Below are 27,898 nucleotides of genomic sequence, written 5' to 3'. Positions count from 1 at the left end.
TCCAGGACTAGCTGCTCCAAGAAGCAGTCATTTAAGGCCTCAAGAAACTGTATCTATTAATTGAGTCCTGGTACCATCCATGCAGTGTACCTCTTCCAGTACACTAAATGCCCCTATAAAAACTATGTGGGTGAAATCAGACAATCGCTATGCTCTCCAATGAACTGCCGCAGAAAAATGATAAAAGACAAAAGTATCATGCCACCCGTGGGTTAACACTTTTCACAAAGCAATCGCTCCACATCTGACCTCAGTCCTCATTCTCAAAGGAAACCTGGACAACACCTTCAAAAAATGACCCTAGGAGCTTAAATTCATAATTTTGCTTGACACTAAATAACATGGTCTTAATAAAGACTCTGGGTTTATGGCTTATTATAATTATCTGTAACCTACTAGTTCCCCCCCTGTTTTTTTGTCCTGTGATTGCAGAGGTGTTAACTGGCCACTTCACCTTCAATGGTCTCTTACAATATGTGTTAACATCTTATACTAAGCCAGGGGCAGTCAATTATTTTTTGTCAAGGTATTTCTTGGTCAAGGTATAGCCAAGGTCCAGATTCCAGAGAAAAAAATAATAAATAATAATAATAATAATAAATATACAATTATAATATGTAAATAAAAAGATTTTGGGATCTGTTCAAAAGCATCTGGTGGTCCGGATTTGACCCACAGGCTGTCTATTGACTACCTCTGTGATAAACAATCTATTCCACCTTGTATTTAGCTGTGCCACTCTGGGTACCTTTCTCAGACCTGAAAAGGAGCTCTGTGTAAACTTGAAAGCTTGTCTCTCTCACCAACAGAAGTTGGTCCAATAAAAGCTCTTACCTCACCCACCTTGTCTCTCTTTCTAGTATCCTGGGACCAACATAGCTACAACACCGCAAACAGCAATCAGAGAGAAGTGTAACTTTTAAATTGATAGTGCTCATTTATGGTCAGTAAGACTGAATATTGCAACTGTTTCCACAATTTACAGGGATAAAAATTAATGGAAGAGTTAATGTCTTTTCTTCTTGCCTAAGAAAGACGGGAAGCAATGGCTCTCTGGTGAGATTATAAAATAGATCCCTGGATTTAATGTAGGTTTTAAAAAAAAATTTCAGCCTAAAGCTCCCCAACTCACTACACCCTTGGGAGGAGTAAGAGTTCCTGATTTCTTAGCCAGGCTGACAGACCCGTGATGATGACATATTTGTGGGGACGACACTGCTTGCCAGTTGAAATACTTTTCCCCCCCAGAAACTTCCCCAATAACTATAGATTTAAGAAGTCAATTAGTGAATGAAATCAGAGTGAGCTGGAGTTTCATCTTACCTCAGTGCACATTTCAGGGACACTGAGCTAAACAAGGTTTTCAGTTTATCTTGTTCTTTATTTTTCTGTGGCATTAACAAGAACTTACACAGAGAACAAATATTTAATAATGGGCTCTTCAGTCTAGCAGATAAACATACAACACGATCCACTGGCTAGAAGTTGAAGCTAGACAAACTCAGACTGGAAATAAGGCATAAATTTTTTAGACAGTGAGAGTAATCAACCATCAACAATTTACATGGGGTTACAGTGGATTCTCCGTCACTGAATTTTTAAATCAAGATTGGCTTTTTCTGAAAAGATACGTTCTAGGAATTATTTGGGAGAAGTTCTATAGTCTGTATTATACAGGCGCTCAGACTAGGTGATCACAATGGTCCCTTCTGGCCTTGGAATCTATACATCTATGAACATAGCAGTAGGTGTCATAGAGTAACTGTGGAGATGAATGAGACAACCACAGTCAGTGAAACAGATAGTGGTATAAGCTTCAGTCAATTAAAAAGTGGTTTTAAAAAACAGATTTTTTTAGAAGGGACTGCAAGCACATGTAAGAGTAAGAATATTACTGCTGTTTCTCAGATGTGTACTGCAGTTATTTTTTTCCATAGGAGGCAACAGTATCCCACTGAAATTATCGCAGGTTGTATTTTTTTCAGTAGGCATTATTCTAGGGATTAGGGCTGGGATGCTTTCGACTGTATTACTTTGTCACCTACACATAAGGTTTACATGGTGGTTAATGCATTGAAATTATTTTGTTCCTGGTTCTGCTACAGACTTTCTGTGTATTCTCGGGCAAATAACTTAACCTCTTTTCCCCATTACTGCCTCAGTTTCCCCATCTGTAAAATAGGAATAATACTCCCTTTCTCTAATCTTTTATAAAACCTATCTATTTAGATTGCATGTTCTTTGCGGAAGGGACTCTATATGTTTGTACAGTGACTAGCACAATGGGGCCACAGTATCAGCTGGGAACTGTAGATGCAATTGTAATATAAATAACAATAAGATGAGGCATACAGAAATTCTTAAAGACTCTGTAGGTTTACAATTCCTAGAATACTACATGAGGCAGAAGTTCTGGATAAACAAGATCTCCCTTTGTCAGTCTCACAAATCCTTGTGCTATGCATTATTCAAGACGGCACAATTTCTGATGTGCCCAGTTCTCTTGGGAACCACCTCTGAATGTCATATTTACAGACTAGCACTAAAGTATATTGAAAGAGGTACCAAGGCTGGGGAGCTAAATGCTATAGTGGGTTAATGCATTAACCTTTCACATCTGAAGACCTGGGGTGAAATCATGGTCCTATTGAAGTCAATGGCTAAACTCTCATTGACTTCAATGGGACCAGGATTTCATCCCTGAGTTCAAGAGTGGCTTAGGTCACAATTGAAATGATTGTGGTGTGTCAGTCAAGTCCCCAGTGGATGTTTGTCCACCTCATATTAACCCACCAAATTATCTACCCCAATTTGGTGAATGTGGCATGGCATGGCAGTGCCTGGTCTGGGGCTGGGATAGCGTTAATGGAAATTGAGGTGCTCTAACAGTGCTGAAAGGAGATGCTTGCTCTGTATTACCCAGTGCTCTCCCTGACTTTAGACAATCCTTTCAGCTTTTCATTCTGCCACTTCTGAGTTAAAATAGTGCATATGCAAATTCATTCCCCTCTCCTTCCCTCCTTCCCCCTCACCCCCCAAAAAAAAATTAAATTTGGACTACTACTGGAGTTTTAAAAGACTTATCATTAGACTGAGAGCAAAGTAGCAAAATATTACATGCTTTCATTACTTTGAGATATTTGATCAAGGACCTTAAAACAAATTCAACATTGATACCCTAATTTGTCTAAAACTGCAGTAGATAAAGCTCAGAAAATAATGAGTGTCAAATATCTAGCTCTAAAGTTTGAAATAACCTCTAGAGAACATTAAAAATATTCAAGATCTTTTATATTTACGTAGATCATGACATCAATCCATCACAGACTGAGGATCTGCATCAATGAAAATGTGCTTTGGCTAGAGGATCATTCAGTTCAAGTTTGGTACAGATCTCTGGTGCAAGAGCCAGAATTAAGTGTATTTTTATAATTTTAAATAAAAATAAAGACACAGGGAAATAATCTCTCAGTGTACTTCTCATTGACATTACATACATGCATTGCCCCAGATTGTTCATTCCTTCCCAGTGTGTGAATGAGGATGAGGCTAGCAGGGTATGAAGTGATCCCTCTGTCTGAAGGACCAAAATCTGCTCTCTACAAAATTTGATCTCGGTTTTGTAAGATGCTTTGGGAACCTTAACTATGAAAGGAATTATTATAAATGCAAGATATAATAATGCACATGTATATGCCAATTCACATTTGCCACTAGGGAATTTATTCTCTCTTCACCAAAGCCAAGTTAATCCATGCATTTTGTTTACTACAGTATCTAGTAATTTACATTAGGGAGAACTGCTTCCCCCGCCCACATGCATACTTAGCAGTAACTATCTGTCAATTTAATCTGACAGTGAAGTGGCATCTTTCTTGGTGGCATTTTTACTAATTATAAAAGAATTTCATAAGTGTATGTTCTTCAACCAGCAGTAGCCAAAGGCCTTGACATAAACTGTTACTTGATAGATGCTGCACATGAATTGTTCCTTCTGTAACCCCTCTGTCAGGTGTCAATAGTAGTTTAAAAAAAAAAAAAAAAAAAAAAAAAAAAAAAAAAAAGGCTCAAGATGATGTCATTAGGTCTTTTTACAATAGATAAAAAGAGTGTACCCACTCTTCTGAGCCTAGGTAATTAAATTCTCAACTCCCTGCTCACCTTTAATGGTATATTGATTTACGTTTCACAACCAATAATTTTGGTAAGCATAAATCATTTTTACTGGGGAAAACAAACTAACGATAGGCAGAAAAAGACATACTAGGTCAGCTAGCGCATCTTCATTCCACTGAAAGATTGTTTTTTATAGCATTTTGTCCAGTGTAGTTGTAAATGATTCAAGAGATGGGGCTTCCACCACTTCTTTTGGGTGAATGTTCCACAGCCTCACACAAATGCATGTCAATTAACCAAATCCCTCAGGGACATTAGAAATATTTGAAGAATCAGAATGCTCATACAATCAGGAGCTTCAGGCTTGTATAGCTCCCAAGCTTTACAGAAGAGGAATTGCAAAGGAATTCTGCAGGCCTGGAGCCCCAGAGACATAATAGTTTAACATGGACTTTGGTTAATCAGATTCATCAGTAGATCTCACAAATAGGACATTTCTCCCACTATTCAACCTAATATTTAACTTTGCTTCAATTCATTCCATTTCTCTGAGGTACACCTCCTTGAACCACACTAAAAAAAAAAAATCTTTCTTGTTGGTCTTTACAGCTTGCAGCTTTGTGAAGGAAGTTACAATTCAATTTGGTGATATGACTGAAAAAGCCAAACGATTTACTGCTTTTAATCAACGTCATTAAATAGTCCTTCCAGCTTTTTGCTTCTCCTCTCATAAAACCCTACAATTTGCTATCTTCTTTCAGGAAGTGAAGTACCCAAAATGGAATGCCACAGTCCTTTGCCTTATTATTATTATTATTATTACTATTTTTAAGAGAAGGGTGGGTATCCTGATTATCACTCAGAGCACACTGGTACGACAGTAAATTAGCTAGATCCTGGGCATGATTGGGAACTCTCTTAAACCCATACACTGCCCTCGATCTGCATACACAATTCCTTTTACATGAGTCTCTCTGAGGATCAATGTGGCCTTTGAGTTAGTAGATTAGATGCACTTAAAATAATTCATCTGCTGACATGAATTACATATAAAGAGGATGCACTGACAAATTACACATGAAGAGGATATTTGTAAGACAATGCCTTTTAAAAAACAACATGATACTAATTATACTTTCCATTTATATAGCAATATTTAGGATCTCCAAGTGATTTAGAAACAATTTGAATTAAGTCTCGTATCACCCAAATGACCTGTGATTGCTTGATACAAGATAACACAATGAATCCGTTGTAGAGGTGAGAATAAGAGCCAGGAGTCCTAACTCCCAGGCCCTTCTTTAGCACACAAAATAGTTTTCACTTATATTTCCACACTGGAATAGACACTGGCAAAGGGACCCCAGGGCAGAAGGTTGGCTGCAGTAGTAGTGGGGGAAGCTGTAGTTGTACAAAGCATCCACCTTATCCTTTGTGATAAGGGGCATAGTGTGGGGTCAATACTGGCCAAAATATAGAGGAAGAGGTGTAGGTTGAGGAGTGTGCTGATTCAGCATTTTCTTGCTGCAACTCATATGGAGCTGCATCTGGACACCCCAGCCCCCAAAAGCAAATGACCTGAGGAAAAGTGGTAATGTAAACAGCTTGTCCTCCATTGGGACAAGTAGTTTTAGTGAGGTGTACTTTACATCTCCTGGGGCCAGCTTCAGTGAGTCTGGCCCATTCCCTATGTATCTAATTTATAGTATGACTTAAGCATTACAACTGATGTCAATTACAGAGAAGCATAATACAATGAACATAAAATTATAGGCACAGAAGCCATAAAGGTTTTTAATGCTCATTATAAATCTATTTATTTTTAAATTAGTTTTTAAAGTCCTTGGGGGTGGGGGGGTGGAGATGTGTGGAAGAGGGACTCTAGCTTATTGCATTTCAAAAGGAAAGTGAGCACTTTGGATGAAGTGCCTCTTAGTCACCCACCTAACCCGCCAAAAGGGAAAAACATTATAAATAATCTTGGTCTGATCTGTGTTTGTGGTCTACTTGTAACATATGAGTGATTCTTACTGTCTGTGATTTTCTTACCGAGAGGAGGAAGTGAGCTGTGTAGTGCCCAAAGGAATTAATGGAGTATATATGATGCAGGAAGGGTTGGGAAATGTGAGGGTGGATAAGATAGGATTTAGGTAGATAAGCGTATATGGAGTGGGGGTTGGTATTTGTGCTCATATATTAAACCCTGTATTGGAGCAATTAGATGGGGAAAATACGATATGTGGCTTGTTTTATGAAAGTTCTTTCTTTTTGTTCTCCTCCTATCCAAAACAGGAACCCCTTGTCCAGAAGCAGAGAGTTTAATGTATCACTAAAGCCCATAACTTGCTCCCAGGGAAAAAAAATGAAATTTATGGAATTTGGAGGTTCCATCAGATCAGAGAAATACTTTTTAATGCACATCAGTTACTCTCTCCGGCCCATGCAAACTAAGCCAGAAGTGGCTTTAAAGGTAGGTGAAGCTCTAGCCTACCCTCTATACTTCTGATTTGGGGTTCTTATAAATATAAGAGACATTCATATTTCATGGTAGACACAAGGGAAGATTTTAGCCCTATTTGGCTTGATAGGCTATAAAACGTTAGCTGGTTAGTAGGGTTCATTCTTATCACCCTATTTCTCCCTAAAGGTTAAGGGTAATTCACACTGCCTAGGCTGCCAGTGATGGCATGAACACAAAGCTGGCTCCCAGCTGCATCTGGGCTAACTCCTCTGACTAGCAGACAGTGTGGCTTCTGATCACAAGTGGTGCAGCTTTGAAGATGAGAAGCTAACTGCTATTTCAGCAATGCCAAACCAAGTTCAATCCTTTCCTTGCAAGCCCTCCCCAGCACTGCCATTCTGTATTATGGTTCACAGATTCACCATTCTTTTTGCTCCTCTGAAGTTGTCTTTGACTTCTCCTTTCTCCTTCTCTCCCATAGACAAACTATGGCCAAGTGCTGTTGCTATTTCCTCCACAACAGTTTTAAAATCCACCTTTCTTTCTGTCTCAATGGCCAAATTGCTCATCCATACCCCTAGCTCCTTGTTTTAGTACTTTTTACAACTGCACCAACATCACTACCACCTCCAAGCTCCTGTCCACATACACCCATTACCCAAGAAGCAGGTATAATAGCAGTGACTGTGCTGCTCCCGTTTAGCACCCCAGGATGCATAAGTCACCTGCAAGGAACAGGAGACAGGCTTGTGGCCGTACCCTCCTCTGCACCAGCTCATGGAGCTGACTAGCCGTGCTGAGGGGAGCAGGCTCCACGCTCCAAAATGAGGATCCCCATGCACACATCAGTGCTTGTGATTGTGCCTCTAGAATCACATTCCCTTCTGGAGCTCCCCTTGGGTGGTGTAGCTTTAAATTATGTAGGCCACTGAATAAATTGTGAGAACAGGACCTTAACTTTTCTGCCTTTCTTGCCCCCATCTGTCAAATGGGAATAACACTTGCCCACATTGCAAAGGTATTATGGGAATTAAGTAGCTAATATTTGTAAAGCATTTTTAATACAACTGCTGATACTGACCAGAATGTACATAAAGCCCTCTAGCTTCCACTACCCAGTTTTTTGAAGGACTGTCCCCTAAAATATTAGCAAATATACATGGAGCCCAGCACAAATAGCTGGAATCCATGTCTTCAGCAGGAGGTGCAGAGTGGTCACAAAGATTCCCCTTGCTTTATTAGATATAACTACAGAGATAAATATGGGGGTCCCTCACAGAACCGTTTTAGTGACGCTCTCCAAAATCTCAGCACTGGTCCTGACAGGGCTGGCCTTAGGGAAAATGGTGACCTGGACAAACTTTCTTTGGCGCCCTTTATGTACTCAGTAGGTGGAGCAGCAGCAGGTGGAGTGGCAGCGGTGCTGCAGGAGTCATGCTGCCGGGAGGGTGGAGAGGGGATGTGTGTGAGCGCCTGACTTCAGCTCCGCTTCCCGCCCCCGGGGGCATGGTCCTTCAACAGCCTTTTGAGCATGTCGCCTCTCCTCCTCCCCCACCAACATGACGCCCTGGGAAGATGCCCATATCACCACCCATAAGGCCGGCCCTGGGTATAAGGATGTGATTGCTATCAGGAATCACTTATGTTTTGGGGGAGACTGAAAAACATCATTTTCCAGTCACACCCAAAAAAGCTAGAGCAGGCTTCTATGCTGCCAACCCAGCTGACCCTTTCATGTATGAGATAATTCCCCTCTATAATTATCTTGCCATACAACTGCATGTTCCTCTTATTTAACAGTATTAAATGTTGTTTTCATTGCCTAGATAGCTTTAGAACATAACCCTACATTTGGGAACTCTTGACCTGCAGTCTACGGTTATACAATTTCTTGGTTTAGAGAGACATTCTTGAATTTTGAGAGGACTCCCTTACTTAGAAATGTCCATGCTTAGCTGATGAATCATTCCCATTACCTTTGTTTGCACGATGCACTGCTGGCACTGTAACTCCAGTATTTTGCTTAGGAACAGACAAGGCTAGCAGCAAGTACAACATGAGTTAATCTTCCATCCACTTTAATGTTAAAAAGTCTTCTGAGGACCCTCTGAAAGAGAGAACTTCAACTGTTTTTAAAAGGAAACTCTGCAAACCCTTAGTTTCTTGATATCTTCTTCCCCTCCTCACCTTTCAAATATATTCCCTTTGAAGATTTATTTAAAAATCAAAATCAAAAACCAAAATAATAGATTTCTCTCCAGTCCTGGAGCAGCGGCAGTGGAAATCAAGTTGAAGATGATAAACTGGACTTTTAAACACTGGGGCCTGAAAGATGCCCCAGAAATTACCAAGCTAGGGAAATTTTCCAGTCTTATGTGAGAAGAGGATTTCTCTAGCTAAAACAGTCTGAGGCTTTTCACTAGCTCCATATAATGGGAAAAGCATCATTTCCAAATCCAGTGATGCAGGACAGGGTCTGGGTCCCAAACAACGTAGTTCATTGCCATCTAAAGATGTCAGAGACTTGAGGGAGCTCTTTCAAAGGCTATAAAGCCAGCCAGCTGCCCCTGAGGATCCAAGAGGAGAGGGATGAAGATAAAATGCAACCAGAACCAACTCCTTCAGAAAAGAGCTTCAGATAAGTTGGGAGAGGTGCCAGGGTCTTATCTGAGAAGAGGAAAAAAGAAATGTGCTAGGTTTTTTTGCATAAAAATTGGGACCATCTGTCTCAGCAGTGGAAGAGAAAGCAGACAGATCTTTCTTCTATTACTCCCTGTCTTCTGAGGTTAGGAAAAAGACCCAGTAACTCAACCCCAAGGACTGTAATGGTGAGGAGGAGCTGACAGGCACCCTCCTCCTCCTCCTCCAGCTCTGATCTGTATAGCAAAGACAGAGCTAGATATCAGTCAATCAGATTGGGATGAACTGTCAAATATTCTTTAAAAAAAATAGGATAATTTTGTAATCTGTGCCATATTTAAGCAAAAATTGTAGGTAGGGACCATGAAAATTCTCATTAGATATGAATCTGTTTATCAGTAAAGGGCATATGTAAAATGCCCATCAATCTTGTGCTGTGACTGCCACGCTATTCAATGATGTGTGATTGCCTCTTTGAAGTCCTGTTGGTGCTCACCAGCTTAGTAATATTCTGGAGGGGGGTCCTAAAATAATTGAGCAGAAGAACGTTTGTCTTTGAGATGTCAGCTATATAACATTTTTCCAGGGGAACATACCCAGTGTCCTTAAAAAAAACTTCCCTTCCCCTCCTTCTCACCGACATTGTTTAAAATAACCCAGGTTTCACTGTGCTATATTGTTATATACTCAGTATATTTTGAGAAATATTTAGATATGCTAGAAAGTGCTCTTCATTAAAGTCTGTTTGCCCAGTAAAGCTGTCTCCCTTCTTGTTTATGGTTAAGAGAAAATGTTTGTGTTTCAATGGGAAACTAGTAGAATAGATTCCTCAAGCTCCTCCCCATTTTCTGCAGCAAATATGCAGAGCATCAAAAGCTAAGTGGTAAAAACTTGGTTAATTTGTTGGCAGCACATCAGTTCCCCTAGTGGATCGTGATCTAAACAGATTGGGGCAATGAAGCAGATGCCCCCTGCATGGAACCTTCATTTGAAGATGCTACTAAAATAGCAGTTGGCAATGGTGGTTTCCAATGTGATAGAATTGGGATGGCAGCACATTTAGTTTACTTTAGTTGTTATTATTTTTTTGATTGGGCCAGAACATCACGTCCATCTGGGTAGAAGTGCTAAAAGCTAATCAGACAAACAAACTAACTATCCAAATTTGGAAAACAATTACTGTTCAAAACACGTAGCTGCTGATTCGTCTCAGCAATTTAAATTTCATCTGTAGAACATTATAGACCAAACACTGTCTGTGATTAATATTTGTTAGGGACTTAAACGTTTTTAAAAGGTTACATTTTCACCAGAAACTAAGCATTTCATCCTTTTTTTGACTGCATTAAGATTGCATTGATAACAAAGTGCCCAATCCTGCTTCCATGTTCATGGATTTTCATGGGAGAGGCATCAGGCTATCTGGGTAAGCAGAAAAACAACAACAAATAACATCTGGTTAAAATCAGACTGAATCTAATGATCCTTTTACCCAATAGACATAAAGGTTACTTTGTCCTTATCCTTTTTTAAAAGGGAAATTAACACACCAAATTTTAAGTATGTGAACTTTTGAACTTTGGGAAATGCTTTGCTTTTTCCAGCTATACACAAAGAAAGTCATAAAAACGCTTTAAACTTCACTTTTTTAACTTTGATAGCTGGATACATACTGTTCACTGACTAATTACTTATCAGGCTGGGCAGTAATTAAAGCAAATGCATTTGTACAAGGAGAAAATTCATTTGTACAATGAACAAAGGTCCAGGTAGGTTTTTTTTTAAACTGCCTCCACCATGAGTATTTGCTCATAAGGGATTTGTTCTCTGTACACTGACCAAGTAAATGGCTTGCTGAGCAGTTGAGTGCATTTGGGGGGAAGGGCAGATTTGAAAACAAAGATTTTTCTCTTTGGCTGTTACACAGTGTCTTAGCTGGGATGAAATGCCCAAAACATCTCAGCGATTCCTACTTCAGGCAGAAGAGATTGTACAAGAGTGATCTTGGTTATCCAGAGAGGAACGAGGTAGTATTCAGAAGACTGTGAATCCATAACGCCTGCCAATAATCAAGACCATCTGCTCAGATCTTTGGCATTCCATCTTTTCTCACTCTATTGGAGTTACCTTCACAAATTTGTTTTCCAAATATCACATCAAAATTACAAAAACTGGGGAGTGGAGTGAGGAGAAGAGAGAATAATGTAGGTAACAAGTGCATCGTGGGCTTCTGGATGTGCTGGGCAGATGTGACAGAGGGTTCAGCAGCTGGTATTAAAGCCTAAGGCAGAGCCTTTTCTGCTGAGTTTAAGCTTTTTCATCACTATGGCTTCGTCATGGATCTTATTCTTGATTTGTTTGTTAATTATGTGGTTTAATCATAGAGTTTTCTTTTGGACCTTGGTTTCTGGTAGGAAAGATTTTGAAAAGTTTCAGAGGCAAATATAGTCCTCTCTATTGTTCAACCCAGTTTTTCTACCATGATAATTCTTTAATCCCATAACTATGCACTTCCCAAAAGTTATTTTCCATCCAGATGTCTCAAGTGTTCTACAATAGCTGCTTTAATTTACTATAGTTCTTCTATAAAACTGAGCATCTTGGCAGATGTAATATGCTATCAGTTTTTACTCAGTCCAGAAAAAAAGAACATACCAATAAATTATATATTTCTTCAGACCAGACAATAAATCCCATTACTTCATGACCTGATATTTAGAACTGTCATACAAGGATGTGCCATTTACACAATATACTGAGATGTTGATTCATACTTGGCTACTACTAATTTCTGTTTGTGGTTTAATTATAAAATTTCTGAACTATCTTGCTCCTCATGTAGTCTCACTGAAGTCACTGCAGTTGCTCAGAGTACAGTACTACTTTTGACCCTAGGCACCCCTGTATTCACACCCTACACAATACTGCACTCTTTGTACAAAATATGCTTTGTGAGGTATCATATGAAAGCTAATAATCCACTGGTTAATAATATGATTACAATGTGCGTGTGTTAAAATTATATGTGAAGTTATGAATTCCCTCTCTATGATGTTACTAGAACATGTTGAAGACCAGACACCTAGCTTAACTAAAGGTAATAAACAAGTCTGTCTTAGAGAAAGGAATATGTGTTTACCTATATTTACATATTAGCAGTAAACAAAACCATCAAGCTAAACTGTAGGTGGTTAGCCTGATCTTGAACTCAAGAAACCAAGAATTAACTTGGCTTCTGCACCCTAGAGAGACACAGGAGACTGAATCCCCAGGAGACCCTCATGATTTACAAGACAAAGACTATCCCTTTGGGAATATAAAGAACAGCAAGATAATCCCTCTTTATCCTTCATCTCAGGAGACAAAGAAATCAAGTGATTTGATCTCTGTGATGGGTGGTGGCCAGGCTGACCAGTAAAAAGCTGGAAAGGAGACTGGATAAAAGAAACCATCTTGAACAAAGACTGTATCTTGCTAGATTAAATGTTAGACTTTAAGATGCATGTTTTCATTTTTAGTTCTTTGTCTCTCTTTCTCTCTATTACTTGATATCACTTAATCCCTGCTCTTTTGTAAATAAACTTGTTTTACTTCTCCTATAAGCCAATGTAGTCCTGTGTTTGAAGGGAAGGGTGTATTTACCTTAGTTAAATTAATAAGCTGTGATGTGCTGACTGTAACAGAGCAGCAAATTTAACATCTTCCGGGAATGCACAGTGGGATGAACTTGAGTTCAATGACTGTTACCTGCTAGACAAGGTCTAGGTTAGTAGAGCCTTGAGGAGTTTTCTGGTGAGGGAGACAGTCTGGTGTGGCAGGGAGCTGACACAGTCTAATCACCAGCAAACCTCACTCTTGCTGCGGTAGAGAGTAACACAGTGGCTCATGGCTCTTACTGATCCATGTGTGTGAGGGTGGCAGAATAGACCATGACTTAATAGAAAACAGATATAGAAAATCACCACCACTGCAACACTGCCATATTGGTCATCCAACTGCACAAACATTTGGCTATTGAAATTCCTATTCAATACCTTTACAAATTAGATTATTTGATAACCAAGTCAATACTGTGAAATATCTTTGAACAGGAACAGCCTTTTTAGACAATGATCACTCCAATGAAATATTGTACTGTGCCTAGCAGTAATTCAGAAAGTAGCCGTAGCTTTATAAACTTGAGTAGTTTACTCTGACTATGGGTGCAGCTATGAACATCTGCTGAGCTCTAACAATATGATTTCTTGATCCATGATTCTTTACCTGGTTTGTGCACACTCTGCCATGTACAAAGCTGCTCACACAGGTATTGCACACCACGAGATGCAGAAAGAGGTGCAGAATTGCTTGGCATCTTCATTTCTCCAGAATTTTCTTAATTTTCAAAACTATTTTGCAGCAGTTCAGGTGTCAAAGTTTATAAGCCAGAACATTTTTGATTCCTTGTGCGTGCATGAAATTTGGGGAATGAACAACAAGCTACTGGAGAAAAAAAATGCTCCATAAAGGAAAAAGTGTTTTTTTCTCTCTTCTTTGTTTTTTGCTATTTAACAACCCCCTCCCTGCTTGAAGTGTTTTATTTAAATTGTAATCCAATACCCTCCACATTTAGTATCTCCTACATAAATGTGTCTCATACTAAGTCCTTGGAAAGATATCTCACGACTCAAACGAATGTATTACAAAAATGACCATTATAGCTGTATTTGTCATGGGAAAAATTATTTCATAGACTCTAAGGTCAGAAGGGACCAATATGATCATCTAGTCTGACCTCCTGCACAATGCTGGCCACAGAACCTCACCCACCCACTCCTGTAATAAATCTCTAACCTATGATTATTAAAGTTCTCAAATCACGGTTTAAAGACTTTATAAGGCACAGAGAATCCACCAGGAAGTGAGCCGTGCCTTATGCTACAGAAGAAGGCGAAAAACCCCCAGAGCCTTTGCCAATCTGCCCTGGGGGAAAATTCCTTCCCGACCCCAAATATGGCGATCAGTTAAACCCTGAGCATGCGGGCTCACTGAGCGAGCAAGACTCACCAGCCAGACACCCAAGAAAGAATTCTCTGTAATAACCCACATATTTTTAAAACATTGTTACCTAATCTGCCAACCCTCAGCCTTAGTATTTAAAATGTTGTTTGTGTTTCATAGCACATAGGCAGTGAACTTTACAATAGTCTAAGAATATAGGGAATATTTTTCCTATTTTGGTCTATAATGCAGATTTGTATTGTATATTCTGCACTCCTTATGTTCACAGATCTCTTATCGATGTCTATTGGACTTCTGTGTAAGGAACAAAGCCCTTATCCTGCAAACACTTTCCATGCTTGTGCACATATGTTCTTTTGTATAGTGGGACCACTCACATGAGTCAAGTTAAGCATGTGAATAAATGTTTGCAGGGTGAGTGCTCAAGTGTGTAATATGCAACTGAGATCCTACAGTGCAGATCAGGGGAGACAAGTTTGCCCTCAATTTGTAACCTGCAACAAGAGGGCTAGGTTTCTTGAAAAATACATCACTGAACACATGAGCACAGGCATGGGAAGTGATTTTTCATGCTAGATACACTATCTGAGGTTAGCAACAAGCTCGTATAAATCAGATGCAAAATATTCTAGTTGTAAAGGTATGTTTCATAATGTTAATTCAGAAACGAAGAATAATTATAAAATGACACACTCAGAATGCAACTGCTGAATTAATGGCTGAATTTAGAAGAAATATTATATTACTAAAATTACTTGTTACCTGCAGCAAATTATATTTAAATTAGCATATCAACAACTTTATAGCTTTCAAAGGAAGATATTTTATCAAATACAATTACAAGGACATGCATCTAATATTTCAGTGCCCACTGATTCTAGCACAAAGTGCCATAATGGACATTTGCAGTAGATATAGTAATATAAAAAAATACTGGTTTATGCATAAAGATACACATCAACTCATTACAGGAAACTGGAAACAGATACTGTGTTGGGGAGTATAGTGTATTCTAGTGTTATATGGTGTGATTTGAAGAGGTTACCTAAAATGGGAAATGTAGCACTCTTGTCCCAGTATTGTGACTGCCATATTCATGATTTATATAAACATGTGGCATTCTGCAATTCTCTCTCCTCCATAAAATCGTCCTTAGCCAGCTGGGTGATGTTAACTAAGAACTAATCATAAACATCTGCTTAGTTTACATAAATGTTGCTTTTATTCCCAGATTTTCCTAAAAGAAAATATACTGTCAAGCAATTCCCACAAATTATTTTAGTCATCCTTCTTTTTTGGTTAAATAATTTTAAAAGATGTAATTTATATACTTAGACCTCTAGCTTTCTGTATTTTTGATCTGACACACAAGGACTAACAAGTATGCTCTGTTTGAAATGTGATGTCTCTTTTCTAACACTTAATAAAGAGATCAGATATCTTGTCTCAAACTTACCAGGTTGGCAGTACCTTCATTATTTGGTTGCCAGGTCTCATTCAACGTTCCATTTCATACTAAATGCAACTGACAACCCAAACCCAGTGTAAACTTTTAATAGGTAGATCTTAAATGTTCATATGTTTTAAAGAAAACAATTTGGATGACTTTTGGAATTTAATTTATGAATGAAATTGAACATAATACACCAAATACTACATCAATCACTGGATTCCTAATGTCTTTAACTCAATTTATAATACAGTCTGGCGTTGTGTTAAAGCAGCTCTAAGGGCTGATCTAACTTGTACTCAGGCTTCCGTGGCCTCTATGAGCATTATGGCAGCAATGGAATAATAGCAGTTAGGGACATCCTGGCAATGCCTCTTACTGCCCCAAGCCATTCATGAACAGGCATGAGCCAGGGTCCTTTCTTAGGAGTGGAGCTTATGCTTTGTGGCTTTTTTGGGCTGGCTACCCATAAAGCAGTGAAGAAGTCCTCTCCCTGGAGTGTAAGACACTACCAATAGAACAAGGAGAAGGTGATCTAGGACCTTGTCACTCTTCCCTACCACCCTGCAGAGTTGGCCAAGTGCATCGGTGGGAGCAGTCTGCATCATCCTAAGTGACAGTGTAGCTTACACACTTCTCCTGTACACTAAAGGTCTGGATCTTATAGCCCAATATGGCTTCACACTAGGTGAAACATGCACTGAATTGTTAAGCGCAAAATCTGGGTCAATGAATTGTTGCAGTGTTGATGTAGCTCTGACCTGTGTTTTTGTGATGACCATGATGTAGCACAATACTGAAGGTGGGCTTTTGCATATCTATATGTAATATAGATATGCATTGTTAATGTTTAGTTCTCCTGTGGTTTACTGTATTTTCCTTGTCATTTTACAGGCACAGAATTATTTAAAGGGGAAAGGGAGATAATGTTTTTCATTTGAGAGTCATAAGTAAACTGGGAAAACTTGTTAAGTGTAATCTTTCATGTTCCTATGATTACAAAATCAAAATGACCTTGGTTTTGCATCTTTCAAAATAATATAGTCAATGTAGTAAATTGTGAACACAAAATAGAAAGAGATGTCCTTTTTCAAATAGGTACCATTCAAGCTGTGATATGACTCTCTACTCCAGTGAGATAGTGCTCTATCTTGAGTTGAAGCATTTTTAAATATTTTTGTGGATTCTTTTAAGAGACACTCTTTTTTAATGTAACCTTTCCTTGATATACACAATCATGTTATATTTAAAATGATTTAAAATGTTTTCCTTTTTTGGAGGGTTGTGGGGGGTCAGAGAAATGCAGAAATAGATATCCTCTCCTTCAGTCAAGATCAAGGTAAATTTCAGCTAATTTAAACCTTACAGAATATGATCTTTCAAAACTCACTCACCACATTTAATTTCAGAACAGGAGTCTTGACTCTTAAATGCCATCTGCACAGAGAAAAACAATCCATCCTTCTACATTACTTATTCAGTACAGAAGAAGCTCTCTAACAGTAAGGAAAACTCATAACATGTTTGGAAAGCAGGTATTGAGATTTGAGAAAAATGGGTATTAACGTGCATGAAAAGTGATTGACAGCTCTAAAGAGTTAAAGAGTTCTAGTAAAAAGAGTTCTAGCAGGGAAAAAGCAATGCCCATTTCTCCATGTTACCCTGCAAGAATCTAGGAGTGTGAGGGTACATTAAATTTCATACTCTTTTTGGCTTCTCAGATGAGTTTGCTAATTACTGCTGTGATTCTGTTTTAAATAAGGTTGTTCCTTGTCCCTTAGAAACTAGATCTGCACTTCCCTCAAGTCACTGACTTGTCTTCATAGGAACACAGTAATTGCCATACTGGATCAGACCAATTGTCCATCTAGCCCAGTATTCTGTCTCCTACAGTAGCAGTAGCATGTGTTTCAGAAGAATGGATAAAACCATATGGTAGATAGTCATGCAGTAATGTGGAAAAGAGTCTCCCTTGCCCCTGTATTTAGGAGTTAGCTGATGTCCAGAAGCATGTGGATTGATATTACATATCTCTTCCCAGCTCCCATAAATGAAAATATTATTATTCATGTAAATGTCTAATCCTTTTCTGAAGCAGAAGCAAATGATTTTCAATGACTAAGGGCATGGACTGAACTTTAACTTGCAATGTAGAGGATATGATATACCATTACCCATCTTTTAAGAACTAAAAAAAGGGAGGGGAGAAGGGCCTACTTATAGCAAACAGAAGAAATGCAAAAGAGGAAACTAATACAAAAGTACCATGAGCTTTGCCTTCTTTCAGTTTGGGACTCTTTTAAAAAAAGAAAAGAAAATTTGTTGGCAGTATCCAACCAGCCTCTTGAATGTTAGTGACATAATTTCCTTTAAAAAGCACAAAACCACAGTTTTCAGTCAAATTATATTCTATATGAGTGATTCAGAACATCAGCCAACAAACTTTCCTCAATTTTAATCTGTTTCTTTTTCTTTTTTTTTTTAAGTCTGCTGGAATAAAAATACATATCTGATATGCATTATGAAAACCACCCTGCTTAGTTCCAATAGAACTAAGTAAGAAAAGTCTGTACTTTTAAAGAGGACATCACTATGGCTAAATCCTGGTCCTACTGAAGTCAAAGGCAAAGCTCTTACAGACTTCAGTGGGATTAGAATTAGGCCCTAAATATAATTTATTTCACACATACATCAACTATGAAAGTATTATCTATATTAAAGATAAGTTAGTGAATATACTTTGGTACTGAAGTTTGTATGAAATCGTATGCCAAAATTAACTAATAAGGCTTGAGAGAAAGTGACCATGTGTCCAGCTGCTTATTCTTTCCATATGAACTTTGCTTGACGTAGTCTCTTCACTGGAGTCAATTAATCAAGCATCTTAATTTGAACACATTTGAAGGAAAATGCCTGGGGGAATTTATACATGGGGTGTCTGCTATCAGAAAAGGCCATTCAAGAAATGAGTCTTACTGAACTCATTCCTGTGCAAGTCTTAGAAGCCAGAGTGTGTGATGATGATTTAGTAAACATCTGTGATTCAGTGTCTAAAGTAAGATTATGACAGTCTCTTGGAGAAGTGTTACTAACTACAGAACTTCAAGAATTTTCCTGGCCAAAAGATCACATGCTCAGTCAAACATCATGGGAAAATTAATGACCTTAAGTGTTTCCATGATTTTTTCCCCAGTGCAAAAGCCGTATTTTTGTACAAATAACTGGCACATAGTTTTGACAATTCACACCAGATAACCTGAATTAATTGATATTTTAGATTTATAGAGCCAGATTCTCTACCGCATTCATCTTACATTGTGTGCAGTGTTATGTGTGTGTGTGTGTGCATGAGAGATGTCAGGGCTCTGTCAAAGAGCCAGATACAGCTCCCTGAGATTGCCCCAGTCTCAGTCCTGCTGTATGTTAGAGATGATAGCTGGGTATTATTCCCTAGGGACCTACTACTAGCTGAGAACAGCCAGAGCATATCCTGTTCTAACCACTCCCTCTCCTTGCCCTGACACATCCCCTGTCATTTCCCTACAACATGGCCTATGAGGAGGGAAGCAGAGAAGCCATCTCTGCTGGCTATGCCATGCTGGAGGGTATCCTTGGCAACGGACACAGTAAAGGTTTCCATTTCCTTTGCACCATATCAAGGCTGAAAATCTGCCCCCATTTTATTTATATAAATATATACCAACAGAAATAATAATTCACTTTACGTTAAGGGTTGCCACTATGAACTGTACGAATACTAAGGAAAGTTAATGTTTTAAAATGTAAGCATTTAAAGGTATGGAAATAGATGGTTGGCAGAAGCTAGTTGCATATTCAGACTGTAAGTGTAAAATTTTTAGTTTGTTTTTGCCTATAGGGGATCACAAGATAATAGTAACTAGTGTTGTTTAAACCCCACAGTATTAAAGGTTTTGGTATTGCATATTACACACCTAGATGTCTGGCGTACCAAGTGTGCTAACACAATTCTCTCACTGTTACATAAGTCACAGGTAACAGTGACAGTAATTTCTACAGTTTTGTGGGGTGAACTAAGAAACATGAACTGTACAGGCAATACTGGATCCGAAATTGCTTAGACCTAGATTCCGCCACTCTCATTTCAATAGGGCTACTGACCACATACATTATTACTCCATGTTAAGTAAGAGTAGCAGAATCTGACCTTAATAAACAACAAGATGATATAGAAGTTTACTACTTACAGGAGTGTGCATGGTGTTATGGGCGTATTGCATAATACTGACCCAACTTGGCTGTACTATAGGACAAATACCACTCGATCAAAAAATCTAAAACCATAAATAAGGTAGCTGTTGGAAGTATAATGGAAATTATTTGTAAATCTATAATTTGTATAATCTGTAGTAACTAATGAAAGTAAATATTTAGAATATATTTTAACCATTCAAGAAAAGGAGATTAGCTTTATTAATGGGTTAATTGAAGCTGATGGATATTTAAGAAGTTATGGAAAGAAAACATAATTAAATTAAGTTAAAAATGTCAATTAGTATTGAAGACTTGGTAATCAGGTGCAGTGTTTTAATGAATAAGACTTTCACATGGGGAGATCTGGATTTGTCCGAAATCACAAATGAAAATAAACTGGTTGGTGGTCTCAGCCTAGTCCCTTATGGACATTTGTCCATATCATAAAACTACTGGATACAGCTTTGCACAAGTTTACATGCCAAGCAGTCTTTATTCAGGAGTGTGAGACTGTAATAGAATAAGCTGCACTGGCAGAGCTGTGTGGGGAAGATTGCACAGCACCTGACTGCACCACATATATTCTTGATAGTATTAGTGACCCCACCACTTTCACGTGACCTGAAAGTTACAGAATTTTTTTTTTATAGAAGAAAATACAATTGTGCTCATTCACCATTGTATCATTAACATATGATTGTAATGTGATTGTCCTTACCAAAAAGTGTTCCCCTATTAACCACATAAAAAGCCATATTCACTGGCATGCGCCAAGTGCTTTGTGTCGCTGAGATACAAAACAGCTGTAAACCTGGTTTAACTGACTGATTAAAACTGAGTTTAAGGCCCTTTTGCATCACCAAAGAAAAGCAGTTGGGGTTTACCGGTGAATCTGGCCCTAAATGTGTTTCTTTTGAACTTATGCCCAACTGCTTCTTGATTTACTACCACTGTCCATTATGAACAGTCCTTTCCCCGCTCTTACATCATTACTAGAACTACTCAGAAGTTTTTTTAAAAAGTTCAAACTTTTGATGAAAAACAAACAAAACAAAATTAAACTATATGTATTTTGCGGGACTTGTTTTTCAGCCATTTCTAATCATTAGCCTTTATTTGTACTTGTTTTGGGGTTCCAAATTCCTTGGCTGGTGGTTTTTAATCTGTCCTTACTCAGGCAAATTCTCACTGAAGTCATGGGAGTTCACCTGAGTAGGGCATGAATAAAAGCTGAGCAAGATATTCAATATTTATCCCATCACGTTGTCCTGTATTATTTTTTTCCTAGGCTAAATATATTTGACTTCTTTAAAAATTTTCTTACAATGGTATCATTTGGTTGTCTTTTTTTTATAAACACTTCATATCTTCTAAACCAAAGATGGTTAAGAAGAAAGAGCTGATGATTAAACAGTGTCATTCTTTTATTAGCTCTTGGGTAGCACGTGTATTTCTTTGTGGCACAGTGTGCAAGAGTTCTCCTTTCAGATTCCCATAGGATGTTTTGATGCTAGGATTCTGCTCTCCCAGCAAAATAGTGGGGTCAAAATTCTCAATGCAGATTGAAGGAGAATTTATCCACTGTCAACCATCAGCAGCTACACTGTCATCATAAAATTAAAGGGAAACATTGTGGGGTTTATTTTTAGTAGATTAATAGTATTTTCAACTCTCTTTCAAATATTTGCTTTAATTCTTAATTTTTTTTTAGCTCCTGGGTAAAAAATATCTATTTCTTCCTGTAAGGGGAGGACATTGCATAGCTTGTATGTATCCAGTGTCCATTGATGATGGAGAGTTATGGGACAGTGGCCTTCTGTTTCTTCAATTAGTTTCATTCCATTTTTAAACAACCAGTGTTTAAATGTCTTTCACATCAATAAGGTCATGGATGCTATGACCACTAACACTAGAGTTATGTCTGCGCAATAATAGATCTCTTGAAGCTATCAGCATTCCTGTTAACTAATCAGAAGTGTAGTTCCTTTTTCCATATGGCACTTCCACACACTTAATGAATGTAAAATTGGCTAAGCTTTCAATTTTCACTTGTTTCTTTTTTATTTTAAATCAGTTAGCTCTCTTCACTGGGCCACATGAGCCAAGAAAAGGACAGGATTTTTATCCTTGTATATATTTTGTGTGAATTTAATTCTCATGAAAGACACTGGATTAACAGATCCCATTTATCAACAGCAAAGGTAGTAGCAGAATGAGCTTCCCCATGCTACCTTGCTGATGTGCCTTGAACTTGTCCTCATCCATTCAGTCCTTGGGGTAAATTCTTGTCCCATTGAAATCAGTGGGAGTTTTGCCATTGATTTCAGTGGGACCAACATTTTACTTTGAGTCTCAGCTGAGACTGCCACAAAGTTGCCATCCAGTGAAAGTTTTGATGGTGTTTTTTGTGATGTGGACTGAGGCCACCAAACTAGCACAGATCACCCAAAAAACTATCAGATAGTAAAATATTCCAGTCACTAATGAACTGGGATGGGTATGGTACTGTAACCTACAGCAGAAGTTGAAAGGCTCCATATATCCTGTTACTAATCCCCAGATTCTTATTCTTAACTAATTGGCAAAAATTAACTGATATAGTTAGAGCTAAAAACAAGTATCTGGACGAGAGGCCTGAACTGATATTGCCATAGAGTGAGCAGAAGTGGAACAACAAGGAAGTAGGAGTGACATGATAACCAGTCTCTATTCAAATCGCTTTGCCTCCCCACCCCCTTGACCTTCCATATCAAATTTAAAAACTCCTACTTCTTGGCTTCCAAGCTCTACACAAACCAGTTCCTGTCTATCTCTCTGTCCCTGTCTCTTTTCACATATCCTGTTGCCACCCCTAATGCAGGATTAATAGTCATTTCCACCTCCCATTCTTGGTATTATGGCATCCTGATTTAGTTTGCAATGCTTCCCACCCTCTTTCAAATCCAGCCATACAACTCACTTCTTTCAGAATGCCAATTTATCTTGTCCCTCCCCCTTCATATGAGTGTGTATGAAAGAGAGAGAGAGAAAATGCACATACATTAATAAAGTAATAAACTTAAGTAATAACCCACCCCCACTCCTGGAATTAACAAACTGAGTGCTGAACAGCACAACTCACTCAATAACTTGGTTTTGTTGCATCACTCATTGCAGGGATTTTGTCTGCTTACCTGTTCTTCAAGTGTCTAACAGAGTTTTGGTGCTATCTAAATAATAATCCGTATATAACAACAAGTAAAACATTCAAAAGATAAGTAGTTTTTAAAAAAGTATTAAAAAGTAGCGAAAATTAGAAACTGCACTAGGAAATCTAATGGAAAACGGAAAGGTAGAAACATGCCATTATTCTCCTAAAAATATTACCTCACTTCCCATGACATTAAATTTCAGTACAATTACCAACTATTTGCAAATACATATGTTAGGTGTAGGACACACCATATTAACACTGTATTATAATTAGCATGTGGGAAGTTATATTATTTCTTTCTCACAATTCTGTCCACTTCACTCAATTATGTGAGGAGATATATATCCCACAATGCTCTGCAAAGCTCAATGTAGCTTTTGGCATTAGCATAAAGCCTGTCAAAGGCAAGATACATTTGTTCTATATCCTAGTAGAGGTACCTTCCTGGGCAACAGATATGAAATGTAGTATCCAAAACAAGGAAAGGTACAGAACAACAAGTTAAGGAATGCGTACGAACTGGTGGTTGGATATTAGGTGATATATAAAGTTCTTTCTAACTTGTAAGCAATCATGCTATAAATATAAATGGTTTGGGGAGGGGGGATATATATTTGGGAGCACACCTTTTGGGTAAGGTGAACTGAACAGCACTGCAGGAAACTGCTTCCCAGAAGGAATGGTACTATATTAATTCTGTACTATACTGTTACTGATTGTTATCAATAAATTGGCTAACTTTGGTTATTTGATCTCAATATTTTCATAATTAACCACAAATGGAGACAATTAGCTGTACTGGCTATACTGATCATCAACATTACCTTATTACTTCGTTTCATACAGGCAAAGTACAGGATTGTTCAAGCCATGTCTATGTTACAAAAAGCATGCACTGCATTAGCAGTCCCACATTTGCTCGTGGTTCCAGATATTTCTCTGGTCATCTTCCACAAAATATTTATCAAGTTTTATGGATAACTTTGGCAAGCTAAGTACATCTCCATTTGCAAGGGTGGAAAGAGAACCTAAATACAGCAGGCCATATTTGCCTCTGGTGTAATTACACTTGCTTTAATGACATTGCACCAAATATTAAGATAGTTCAGTGTGTTGATTTAAACAAATTCCATAAAGTTGGTACTGAAAGTTAACTATAGTGTGTAACACAAGTTAACAGGCAGATAGCACTTCAATGTAATTCTTTCAAATATTAATAGCTGTAGAAGACAATGACTCAGTTCGATATTCTTTTCCAAATACATTGTGGGTGTCAATAATATTTTGCATGCCTGGTTTTACAAAATGATATGTGTGATTAATAAATGTTACCTGAGGTATTTTGCCTTACAAAATATATCTACTATGTAAATAGAGGCAGGGCATGGAAATCCCACTGGTAAACCACAAATTGCTAATCCTGAAATAAAAAATAGCGTTTAAGGGTGTAACAGTCATACCTGATAATGTTTTCTTTGCATGCTTTCCAACCATCCGCAGAAGCTGCTTTCAGTTTCTCAAGACTTTTTTCCTGCTTTACTCAATTTTGGCATTTCAGGAAGATAAGATGCAGGCCCTTTCTCTCTACTAAAACCAGTTAACCATTAACATATTTTATACATTATCATGAAAGAGACTTTTTTAGTCCATTTAGCCAATAAGTGGCTTTACTTGTATATAAGTTGCAGCCTATGCAAACTATTAAAAAAGTACCTGTAACTTTAAATGGATCCCAGCAAACCTGGCTCAAAGGATATCACACATTCAATGGCTTGTATTATCACAAATAATAACTGTCTAAATTGAAAAAGGAACTCAGGAAAAAATGAAATACAGAGGAAAGCTCTACAAATATATAAGACATATAATTTGTATTCATAGTACAGATTATTATTATTATTTACTTGTATTACAATAATACCTAGAGGTCTCAGTGGAAATCAGGGCCCATTTGCTAGGCACTGCACACACATAGTAAGAAATAGTCCCTACCACAAAAGAGCTATTGCCCAGATCCTGAAAAAGGTATATAAGGCACCTAACTCCTATTGAAATCAATGAGAGTTAGGCACCTAAATACCTTTGAGAGTCTGGGCCTAACTGTCTAACTAGACAAGACAAAGGATAGGAGGAACAAAACATTATTCTCTGCCCACTTCCACACTCTTTCTTTCTTGAACAAAGTACACTATATTCTGGTTGTTAAAGTCATCATAAATTAGCTATGATATATACAAGGAAGACTCAATTGTCAAAGTTAGGTGCATGAATATATTTACATATGCCTAATCTAGATTTGCAAATCTCCAATGCACTATAATTGCAATATACCCCAGTTGGCCATGGGTGCACACAAATACATTGATTTGTGTGCATACGTCAGACATATGGATGAACAATATACATGGATGTATGAGAGTTTCTGTAGCTAACTTTGAAAACATGATCCTGAAACTCTTAAAGGAAACCAGAATACAAGCAAGTCAACCCTCCTTGTGGTTCCTTTTGTTAATGTCTTAGAAATTCGAGCTTCATGACACACTTGCAAACATTTAAAAAAACCTTTAACGTGACTGTACAGTGATTTTCAGTTATTTGTAGTGTTAACACCTCTGATTAAAGAGGAAAAAAGACTAAGAAGAACATATCTACCCATTGTTTTATGGTTCCTTAATCATAAAAGTCTGTTTAATCTCAGCACAACTACAGTGTCCTGTTTGTAATTATGGAGACATCTCTGCAGAATTCAAACACCCCTAGAGAGAAAACAGTTATACACAATATATACTGGTTATTATATTATTTTGGCTCACTTGGAATGGAGTACAGCCCAAAAATTCCTCAAAACTACTGACAACATATTTATTCTTATGACTCTTCCTGCTCCAGATAACTTGAAAACACTTATCAAATTATCTCATACCCAAGGGGAAGAAATGGTGGGGGCATTTTTTGCTGATACCATCATTTGCATTACAACAGAGAACACATATTTGCCTGAGTGAATGACACAGCTTTATATAACACAACCTTACAATATAAGTATGTCTCCTATCTCCACCAAGATGCATCTAACTCAGACTTAGCTAGGATTTCCCAAGTTCTGTCAAAGTCAAGGGTGATGAGGTCCACAGGGAAGCACGCAGGTGGAAAATAAGGAAACAATACTCTTGAGGAGCTCTTGTGGTTTTTAATCAATGAGATCTGGCCCATAATAACTGATGAAAAATCACTGTTCATTGCTAGTGATTTGCAGATGGTGGAAACTCGTTCAAGCTAATTTTATTTCTTTCATGTTCCCCTCCCCCCAAACATTGTATGTGTGTGATTTAAACAGCTGGTGAAAACTTTTCTCCTATTATTCATTACAAATAAGCATGCTCAGCTGCTGAGAGATTTTTGTTTCCTTGCAAAGAATTAGCTTACAAAAGCATTATACTGCACAGACTGGATCAGAAGAGGGTATGTGTGAAGGATGACATCAGATAGGCAGCATAAAACCAATGTTGAAATAGGGAAGCACATAATTATGAATCACAAATGACACCTTTTTAATTAATCTTATTATGATTTGCAAGGTATTCTGGAGATGCAGCAGAAGCTAATAAGGGCCAGAGAAAAGTTTAGTTTAAATTCAGTTTTAAGTTTTAAGACTGGCTCATAGTTCACAAAGGTTCTCATTGAGATTAATTGGTTCACCTATTCCTAATCTGTACCCTAAACTTTTCTTTTAATAATATGACATGGCCTTTTTACAGGCCTGTATCTAAAATTGTAAACACTGTGCTAAGTTAGATAAATATTTCAAGTAATATTGTATATAGTTTTCCACACTGACATGTGCTTTTAATAAATTAAAAGCAGCTTATCTGGTGCAGTAGAGGCTCTGCCTGATATACACACAAACCACCTGAAACATGAAAAAGAAATCAAGTAATAAAAAAAAGCTCCACTGAGATTAGTTAATAATAACTGAGCTATTGGGTGCAATGTCAAGATGTAAAATGAATAAACATAAATTAAGTGTAGTCTTTAAGTCTAGTCACATCATACCCCAATAAATTATAACACAGATTAATAAACAACAAAACTGAAGCATGTGCTGCTCTATCATTCCATAAACTGTAATACACAAAATATGCATTGCATGGGGTGAGACATTACGCTTTCAATAAAGATTTCATCCACATTTCAGATGTTTTAAGCAAATAACAATTGCACTGTTTTACTTACTGGTTCTTATCCCATGCTGACATATAATAGCTGAGTGCATTAAGAATGATAGCATATTTTTAAAGCAATAGCGCTTTTTTTTTAACCCTTTGTGTATTTTAAGTGTTTGTAAAATGTGCCAGTTTGGGAGCCCTGGAGGTTCAAGGCCCCCACATAACCATTTAACAGGTAGACAGGTAAAGCATGGATAGTGGTAGTGCAAGGTTTCCTCATCAATGTACCTCAGCTTGATTGGGAGAGTCCACTTCATGGCTGAAGGAGAGAGTAATAGTTTCCATGATCCATTAAGTCCATGAACTCTGTGGAGAAACCCATCTAAATGTGAGTTGCCGTTTTTACGTGATGTTGTCCCTATTAACCATGCTAGACATTATTGAGACTATGTAGAGTGCTGGTTGAAAATTTTCCATCAAAACTGTGTTGATGGAAAATTGGGTAGGCAATCAAACTAATTTTTTTATATGGAAAATGTCTGCTTTCTATGAAAAATGTGAAGTTTTCGTTGAAAAACCCCAAACCAAAACATATTTAGTTTTCAGGTTTTTTTAATGAAATATTTGTTTCTTTGTTT

The 27,898-nt window shown here is 37.8% G+C and overlaps 1 long non-coding RNA gene across 1 annotated transcript in view; it reads right to left on the bottom strand.

Annotated features, from left to right (window-relative positions):
• The window catches only part of LOC137166490 (uncharacterized), a 50,095-nt gene extending 23,867 nt beyond the window's left edge, over positions 1-26,228 (bottom strand). The window contains exons 1-2 of the long non-coding RNA XR_010923712.1: positions 26,130-26,228; positions 24,555-24,681 (exon numbers count right to left, since the gene is read on the bottom strand). This is a non-coding gene — a long non-coding RNA (uncharacterized lncRNA). The remainder of the gene's footprint in view (positions 1-24,554; positions 24,682-26,129) is intronic.
• Positions 26,229-27,898: the final 1,670 nt, after the last annotated feature.

Source organism: Emydura macquarii, unplaced genomic scaffold (assembly GCF_026122565.2).
Source record: "Emydura macquarii macquarii isolate MOO-44397 ecotype Brisbane River unplaced genomic scaffold, CSIRO-AGI_Emac_v2 contig_2863, whole genome shotgun sequence".
Lineage (NCBI taxonomy): Eukaryota > Metazoa > Chordata > Testudines > Chelidae > Emydura > Emydura macquarii.
The sequence above is the reverse complement of the archived record's forward strand: the minus strand, read 5'-3'. Positions and strand labels throughout refer to the sequence as shown.